Below are 9636 nucleotides of genomic sequence, written 5' to 3'. Positions count from 1 at the left end.
TAGAATATAGTTTGATTAAAGTGTGGCTCGGTTGAATTAACTTATAAAAGTTAACTGTTAACTATGTTTTGATTAGAATCATTTATAAAAGGTAGATGTTATCTCTGGCTCTATTGTTTTATTCTGAGTACAAATATTTGGCTTCCACAACTTCCCTCTTTTGGTCTCTGATTAAGAGACCACCGTAAGGAGCATGTGCCACTTCCATCAGGTCGTCTACTGGCAAGTCGACGAGTGTCATCACAGCTCCAGGTCCCCCTTTTCTATGCCTTTTAAAGTGGATATTAAAGTGATTAATTTAAGTTATTGGTGAAAGTTATTTTATATTTTTTAAATAAGGGGCAGATATAAGAATATTTTTCTTCTTTCTGCACACTTTTCATTCAATGTTTTCTTTTTGATGATTTTTTTGTTTGTTTGTTTCATTTAAATGAATGAATAAATAAATAAAATAAAATAAAATATTAAATGGCTTCAAACATCTGCTAAGTTCATGGCATAAACCAACAGACATGTTCCTGTTTTTAGTATTTTACATCACTTTATAATGTAGCTGTTTTTGTTTTTAATATATATAATATTCAAATCATGTTTTTTATGATTGTCTCCTGTTGTTCTGATAAATATCTCCTGGAGGGTAAACTATATCTTGGCTGCAAGTATCAAACTGAGAAATCCTTCATTTTCTACAACTGATAGTGGTTGATCATTAATTATGAAGTTTATCAACTTCTCTGTAAACATTAGAGCTCCGTGGTTTCAGTGACGTCTTCTTCTTGTTCAGTCCGAAGCAGGCAGTCTGATTTGGGTCAGCCGTGCTCAGTCTGTCCCTCCTCAGAGACGGGCAGACTGAGCGGGGCAGATTGGACGTGGCTGGCCAGGGTCGAGTCGCCTGTTATGGGTTGAGCAAAGAGCAGCGCCCCGCTGAAGCCCCGGAGCTCGAATGTCCAACGTAAAACTAACTTTAACGTGGTTTAATGTGGCGCTGTGGCTCTGCAGACAGTGCACGTTGCTGTCTTGTTTTGTGGTGTTCAGTGTAAAATACTTCCACACAGCGACATGTTTAGATGAAAAGTTTGTTAGCTGTTAGCCACAGTGCTGCTAACTCAGTCCTCACGTTGTAGCTGCTGCAAACTATGAACTGGATTTCCTGAATGTGAGGCGGGTCTTATTACTCTGGGTTCATGAGACACGCCTCCGTTCAGGAAATCCATTCCATAGTTTGAAGCCAACATGCACCTGGTTCTTCTGGAGGTTTCTTCCTGTTAAAAGGGAGTTTTTTCTTCCCACTGTCTCCACTGTGCTTGCTCAGGATGGGAGACTGCAATGAAGCCAAGATTCAACTTGTCTGCTGGATTCCTTAGATAGAGAACTTTACTAATTGCCTTTTATGTGACTGTTCCTGTAAAGTCCCTGAGACAACTTTGATGTGATTTGGTGCTTTATAAATAAACTGAATTGAATTGAACTGTCCGATGACCTTAGTTTCAGAATCAAAACTGCAATTTGCTCTGACAATGAACACACATAGACTCATTTTAAGACACGTGCATTAGCGTGACACATGATTTTTACTAGAGTAGTACTGAAGTGGGTTGCTGGATTACCTGCCCTTGCCAATTACTCTGTGATGAAAATTTGTTTTATTACCTCAAAACTTTATTTAAAAATGAATAATCCCCCCCCCCCCCCCCCCCCCCCCCCACCCCCCTGCCTTCTTCATCCAGTCCACCTTTTGTTTTTACAGGTTAGTCTCATGAGTCACAAAGACTCATTTACAAGAGAAACCTGTACCTGAGATTTGACTTTGATAGAGTTTGCTAATGTTTTCTAAAGTAAATCTATGTTTGCTTTTGCCTTTGAAGGAGCTCATTTAGTGGGTCTGGTTTGCTACACGGGATGAAAGTGTCAAGAATGGGTTTTGGATTCTTAATAAGCCAGACAGGAGTAGAACAACAAGAACATCTTGAATCATGCTCAATAATCTCTATTCAGTGTCAGGAGGGCTGTGATCAGTCTTACATCGGGGAAACTAAACTGATTTTTCTAGCTGTAAATGATATTGAAACTATGCTGAGAATTTAGAGTTATGAGTTTAAAGTTTGTGGTGGATGGATTGATTGATGGATTGTGTGAATGGATTAGTGGATAAAATTGGATCTAGGCATGTAAAATGATACATTTCTTCTAAAATAACGAGAGATGAAATAGTCAGCCTTGTTTCAGAAGGGGGAGTTTATTGATTGAGTGGATTGTTAGTTATACTAAAAGAGAATCGTGAGGTTTTTTTTATATTTTCAACACAAAAAACAAACAAACAAACAAAATATTGATAAAAGAGCTGCTTACTAAAAACAGGTCAAACTGGAGCTCCTACTAACAGCAGTATCTGTCTTTCTCCCTGTGAGATGTCTACAGGAAGGAAGTTTCCAGGACCTGGCAGAACGTGAACACAGACCCTCTGAGAGGTTTTTTCCAAAGGTGGATCTTTGTTCTTAGAAGATTAATTAGGCTAAATAAATGTATGGGTGAATAGATGTGTGGATGGATAAAGGTACGGATGACAGGATTAATAATCTATGAATGTTTTCTTGTTCTATCCAGACAGATCTCCAGAGCTGCAAGGCCGAGCTGAATAAATTAACTGATTCTGACCTTTTCCATTATACAGCACAATTAAATGTCTAATGTTGTATTGTGCTGTTTTGAGGAAAATGTGACCAAAGAAAATATATTATGTGCACATGTGCTTAATAAAGTTCTTTTCTACAGGCAAAATGAGGTAAGCAAAATACAAGAAATCTACTTAACTAATTAACTAACACCACTGACAACCCCTACTATCCTTTCAAACCTGTCTTCTTGTGATTATTTGTTTACACTGAATCTTAAAATCACATATTTCTAAATGTTCTTATTTCTACACCTGTGAAAATGACTGTGTTGATGAAAGAAAAACAGAATGTGAATATTTTACACCCTGTTGAAGAAGTCAAGCGTATCCTTTTTCGAGGTTCACGTTTGTAATCATGAAAAGGGGGGATGAACGTATACTCTTATTTATGCTTAATGTTCTACTACAAAACCATAACAGTCTAGAAGCAATGATGAAATATTTTATAGAGTCAAACCCATTTAGGTCAACAGGGTTTTTAGGATTCTTGGTAGAGATTGAAAATTACGGAGCCACCTGTCTTAGAGTGCTGAAATTGGACTGATAGATTTGGAATATGTTATTCTCTGCGAGGATATTCTATGGTGATTAAACTTGGAGCTAAGATGAAGCTAAGAGGTTAATTTGTTGGGATGATAACAGCAAATATAGTGATGGGACACTAGGGGTTGAACGACTACATCATTTTTAAACTCGACATTAACATAATAGAACTCGAGTAGTTGATGACGTCATAGGATCTCAAGATGAAAAAATAAATAAATTTAAAAAAATAAAACCGCAAAAAAACGCAATTTATTATTTACATAAAAAAAGACCAACAAAACATTATGCTCCTACCATTTATCATACTGCAAATAAGTCACAGGAAAACCAAAACTATTAATTATTATTATTAAACTGCAAAACTGAAAGAAACATGCAACACGTCAAAAACGAAACTAAAAACAGTGGGGGGGTCGACCACCCCGCACCACCGCCAGCTGTGGTGCTCATTAGGTTTAGTTTTAAAGATTAATATGTTTATAGGTTTTTATAGGTTTAGAGATGAATATTTTTTGCTTTTTGTTTGTGAAACAAGGTCAGAGGAAGCTGGTTCTGGTTCGGTCATTGGACCCGGTGTTGCACCATATTCTGTGACCTGCAACAGTGCATGCAACACCACCCCCTATGGTCACAATATACGGTGGTCACAGAATATGGTGTAACACCGGTTCCCGAGCTCCAAACAGTCAGGAAGTTGATTCATCTCCTGTTTCCTTACGGTAGTTGAACCAGAAGATTCATCTTTAGTAAAATATTTCCAGACTATTGATGCATTTCTACCAATTTGTCAAGACTGGATCTGCTCTGCTCCATCTGTCTGCTGGGAGGAATCCATTTGGTAGTTTCTACTAGTAGCCCGGTGCGGATCACGTGACATGTGACGCAATGACGTAACTGCAACGTAATGACATCACTGCGAATACTCGACGTGAAATTAAAAAACTGGATAGATGTCCTAGGAATCGACCTGTCGATTACTCAAGTAGTCTGTTAAAGGCCCAGGGACACACATAAAGGCAGATCACATAACAGATGGAGAACCACACTGTTGCCAGGTGAAGATAGAAGTAGACAGGAAAATTAGAGAAGATCTGAAGACAGAACCCCTAGACAACAAAGCAAAAGATGTTTTCAGGTTTTGTATCACAGGTGGTGGATAAAAGGAAGGCAGATGAGCCAGAGAACCTCAAACAACGTGGGCTCTACTGAAGGTCATCAGAAGAAAGTGGAAGGAGCCAAGGTGGATCGGCTTCTACAGGATGATGGAAAGAACCTCCCATGCCGTAAAGTTGGAAGGAAAAGGAGACACCTGGTTTCACTGGAGACATGGAGACAGTGCACCTCAACAGAGGAGCTGTGGGATCAGAAAAAAGCCGAGCCGAATAAGGAGGAGCCAGGAGACATGGATTGGGGCCCGGAGTCGGCATCAACTGAGGAGATTGATCCAGAGATGATGGAGGAAATAATGGATCTAACAGGCATGGCAGAAAGAGCATTAAGGAGATACGAGAGAGAAGCAAAGAAGTAGAACAAAAAACTTGTTCCTGTGGAGAATGGTGATGCAGAGAGGACAACAGAGAAAAGGACGGTCGCTCAGAAATATCCAAGCGGACCAGACTCGAGAGGAGAGACAGTTTTGGATGGGACTTAGCCAAAACATGAGCTGGACGGAAAAAATAAAAACCAGGAAGCTGTCTCTACAAAATACCACCCTCACAGAATCGGTTGACATCATAGAGGACTCAGGAGAAAGAAGGAGGCCCTAATATTATAATTTGCCATGAAAGAATAAATCTTATTTTTTTATTTTCTAAAAACATACAAATCAAAAAAACCTCATGAAGAGGGAACAAAACTGAAGTGTTGCCAGATGAAGGTGAATAATGCCATTCTGATTTACTTCTGTGGATATTTGATTTGTACTCAGAAGAACTCGAAGAGAAAGAGAGAGAGGGTTCTTTCTGAGAAGAACTGTCGTTTTGGTTTGTTTTTGATTTCTTTTGAACTGATGAAACCCAGGAGGATGCTGAATGTGCCCTTAAGGCCATCGTCGTAGGGGCATGAGGTGATGCGGATGTTTCCCGCCTTATTGGAAAATTTGCCCAGGGAGGGTTTTCCACCGCATACATAAAGCATCCTACTTGCAAGAGAGGGTTATTGACAAGTGATTAAAATGTTGAACTAGAGGGAAAATGATGGAGATGTAAAAAGTCACAAAATATTCTTCACTTACTAATGTCAAATGTTGTTATTATTAGTTTGAGCTAATTACTAATTGGGATGATCTCTTAAAAAAGAGACCAAAAGGGGGATTGTTGGGAATCAAATAACCTTTGATGATAAATGATGGGAAATAATATAATATGGATTGTCTAAAAAAAAGTTAAATCTGGTCTTCTGGACATTCAAAAAAACCCAAAACAAAGCAAAACAACAAAAAAATGTAGAACTGTTTCGTCTTTCATCCGAAATACTTATTCAGTCTGAGGTGCTGTATTCAGCTCAGTCTCTTAAATAGCACCTTCTCAGAGTGGATCAACCAGTTTGCTGCTGACAACCAGAACCAGCTGATCACATGATCAAGAAGGACCATCAGCCTAACAATGGATCATTAGCACCTGATGGCTGTTTACTGTTCACAGAGGGCTGAGTGATACTAGCAATCACAGCATTGTAAGAGGGGGACAGTTGAACCCGGAGGCTCCACCCCTGTTTAATGATGGACGGTTTCTTTTCACAAAGATGGCCTCCTTTACTCCTCTCTCAAACCATCGTTCCTCTCTGTCCAGGATGTGAACATCTTCATCCCTGAAAGAGTGACCTCTGACCTGGAGATGAGTGTAGACTGCAGAGTCCTGGCCTGATGATGTTGATCTTCAGTGCTGGTCCATCTTTTTGGCCAGTGGCTGTTTAGTTTCCCCGATGTAAGACTGATCACCTTCTTGACACTGAACAACATACACAATATTACTCTGTTTGTGCCGGGGGACTGGATCTTTGGGATGAACCAGTCTTTAATGTATTTTGGGGTTTAAAAGCCACTGGGACGTTATGTTTAGAAAATAAACGTCTCAGTTTCTCTGATACTCCCTCAACATACGGAATGACCACTGGTCTGGGTCTGGGTTCCTCCTTTTCACCTGTTGGCTGACTGGAGTCCTGTTTGGGTTTCTTCTCTGCTTTCAGGAAGGCCCAGTTAGGATATCCACATTGCTCTAGAGCCTGTCTTGTGTAGGATTTCTCCTTCTGCCTGGCTCCTGAGCTAGTGGGGACGCTGTCTGCTCTGTGGTACAGAGTCCTGATGACTCCTAACTTGTGTTCCAAAGGGTGATGGGAGTCAAACTGCAAATACTGGTCTGTGTGGGTGGGTTTGTGGTACACCTCAGTTTGCAAATGTCCTCTATCAGAGACTGAGACCTCACAGTCCAAGAAAGCCAACCTGCCATTTTTTACATCTTCTCGTGTGAACTTGATGTATTTATCCACAGAGTTGATGTGGTCAGTAAAATATTGGACTTCCTGAGATTTAATTTTAACCCAGGTGTCGTCAACATACCTGAACCAATGACTTGGTGGTGTCCCTGAAAAGGACGTCAAGGCTCTCTTTTCTACCTCCTCCATGTACAGGTTGGCAACAATAGGAGAAACTGGAGACCCCATAGCACACCCATGTTTCTGCCTATAATATTGCTCCCCATATGTGAAGTAGGTTGACTGCAGGCACAGTTTCAAGAGTTGACACAGTTGTTCTGTGGAAAGTGTGGTCCTGCTGCTCAGAGTGGTGTCTGATTTTAATTTTAAACTGACCACCTCTACTGCATCATCAACAGGAATGCACGTAAAGAGTGATGTGACATCAAAAGAGACCATTGTTTCATCAGTCTCCATGATGACATCCCTCACCTTGTCCACAAAGTCCATGGTGTTCTGTATGTGGTGTTCTGAGCTGCCAACTAAAGGGATGAGTACAGACGCCAGATATTTGGAAACATTGTAAGTGACAGAGTTAATCATACTAACAATAGGTCTTAAAGGTACACCTTGTTTGTGGATTTTAGGTAAACCATACAGACTAGGTGTGGCCTCCCCTGGGTACAGTCTGTGGTACAGAATACGGTCAATAGCCTTGTCCTGCTCCAAACTTTTCAGGCAATCTATTAACTTCTTCTTGTAACCACTTCCTGGATCTCTTTTCAGAGGTTCATAAGTGTTTAAGTCACTAAGGAGTGTCATAACTTTCTCATGATAGTCTTTCTGGTTCAAAATCACTATGCACCTTCCTTTGTCTGCTGGGAGAATGATGATGTTTTTGTCCTTGCTAAGAGTGGTGAGTGCATCCCTCTCCTCTCTACTGATGTTGGAAGGTGGTGGTTTGGCATTGCTGAGGCAGGATGAAACTTTGATTCTGAGCTGTTCTGCTTCAGCCTCTTTCATTTTGTTGTTGCGGATGGCTGATTCTGTGGCTGTGATCATCTCCACCAGAGGAATTCTACTTGGTGCAACCACAAAGTTCAGTCCCCTGGCAAGAATCTCTGTCTCTGGCTGGGTGAGCTGTCTGTCAGATAAATTCTTCACCCACTTTTCTGTCTCCCTGGCATGTAATTGACTACTGGAGTGTTGTCCTGCACTGAATGTGTTGTTATTGGAATAGTGATGGTGTTGATGAGTTATTAGTAAATTAAACTTGTTTTGGTTGTTTTATTGTTTTCTCCTACAAATCTAAGTGCTCCCTGGGCTCTTACATAGCAGCCCATTGCTCCACCTGGTTATATCTGTTATGGGTTTAATGCAGAGAATTCGGGCAGCTGTGGCTGAGTGGTTAGAGCAGTCGTCCTTCAATGCGAGAGTTGGGGGTTCAATTCCACCAGCAGTCACATGCCGAAGTGTCCCTGGGCAAGACACTGAACCCCTCGTTGCCTCTGATGTGTGTCCCATCAGTGTATGAATGTGTAAATGAGGCACAGATTGTTGTAAAGAGCTTTGAGCGTCTTGACTAGATAGAAAAGTGAAATATAAGAACAGTCCATTTACCATTTAACTAATTTTGTCATTGTATGGGAACATACAATGACAAAATAACTTCATGGGGAGTGGAGGCGCAGAGGCTAGAGAAGATGGGCCTGTGATCGGAAAGTCGCAGGTTCAACTCCCTGGATGACAACATCAGAATGTGGGTGGAAAAGGTGAAACACCCACACCTGCCTCCACCCTGGGCCCCTGAGCAAGGCCCTTAACCCCCATCACTTGCTACCAAACAGGTCTCTCTTGAAAATGAGTTCTCATGACTCAATGAGACTGCCTGGATAAATAAATAAATATTCTCATTTCATTTACACAAAAACAATCTAAATGTATTTTATTTGTAGTAATTAAATTCAAAAGGATCTGACACCACTCTACATATCCTAGAATCTATTTTTAGTTTTTGAAACGTCTTCCTCACTGCTGACGTCACCATCTTGTATTTATTGACTAAAATCTCGCACAGTTCTCTGAGACTGGAGCCACGTGCGTGCGCGTCCATTCATAGTGTTTGTTCAATTCACATACCGAGCTGGAAATTACAACAATGTGCACACGCGCTGGGATAGCGCTGTGTGTGTGTGTGTGTGTGTGGGGGGGGGGGGGGGGGGTACTGGGTCCAGCCTCAGGGGGAGCGGAGTCTTGGGACTTCCTAACCCCCACCTTTCTTTTTTCTTGTATGAGAGGCGCATCTGAACGTCCGGGTTGTGTGCGCGCGCGTGCTTGTGTGGGACGGGCGCAGTGTGACCGGGTCGGAGGAGTGTGGGAGGGAGGGGGGAGGGTTTAACCATTAGCCCTGTCCTGACCCAGTCCACAGCTGTGCCGAGCCGGTTCCGTACATAAGGCGTGCGCACCGGCGCGAGCGCGTCATCAGCGGAGCAGCTCTCTCTGAAGCACACGGAGCCCGCGCGCGCGCCTTCCCGCTTCTCTCCGTGCGTGGATGGAGTCCATCAGGTAAGACATGCTCAACATGCACCTGCCCGCCGCTTCGGTCAGAGTCAGGACGAGCACGGAGGCTCTGTCCTCATGAGCACGCGGGCACGAGCTGCGGTGCTCGTGTTGGTGACCCCCCCCCCCCCCCCCCCCGGGCCGGAGCAGCTAGAACAGCCTTTCAGCCTTTAATTTACGCCTGGGCCATGTTGGCTTCGGCAGGGCTTGGTCCTGACTACTAAACAGAGACTTGTTTCAGGTCCGCTCCGTGCCCGAGGCGCGTGCGAAGAGCTGGCTCTTCACAATAAAAGCCCCAAATGTTCGGTTTAGTTCTGATGTGAAACTTCAGAGTAAAATGCCATCAGTTAATTCACCTCAGCAGCAGCACACTTTTATTTTAAGGAAACAAGAATCACAGATGTGTTACTGTAGACAGATGTGTTACTGATGTGTTACTGTAGACA

At 42.2% G+C, this 9636-nt stretch overlaps 2 protein-coding genes across 2 annotated transcripts in view; both read left to right on the top strand.

Moving 5' to 3' along the window:
- klhdc8a (kelch domain containing 8A) overlaps positions 1-9636 on the top strand; it is a 62741-nt gene that overhangs the window by 48615 nt on the left and 4490 nt on the right. The gene's annotated exons all lie outside the window — the stretch shown is intronic.
- Positions 9118-9636, top strand: part of slc41a1 (solute carrier family 41 member 1) — a 49316-nt gene continuing 48797 nt past the window's right edge. Inside the window, exon 1 of the mRNA XM_037678541.1 lies at positions 9118-9196. The gene's annotated coding sequence lies outside the window, so the exon portion shown is untranslated. The remainder of the gene's footprint in view (positions 9197-9636) is intronic.

Source organism: Nematolebias whitei, chromosome 7 (genome assembly GCF_014905685.2).
Source record: "Nematolebias whitei isolate Nwh7 chromosome 7, NemWhi1, whole genome shotgun sequence".
In the NCBI taxonomy this organism is placed as follows: Eukaryota; Metazoa; Chordata; class Actinopteri; order Cyprinodontiformes; family Rivulidae; genus Nematolebias; species Nematolebias whitei.
Note: the sequence above shows the minus strand (reverse complement) of the source record. Positions and strands in the feature narration are given on the sequence as shown.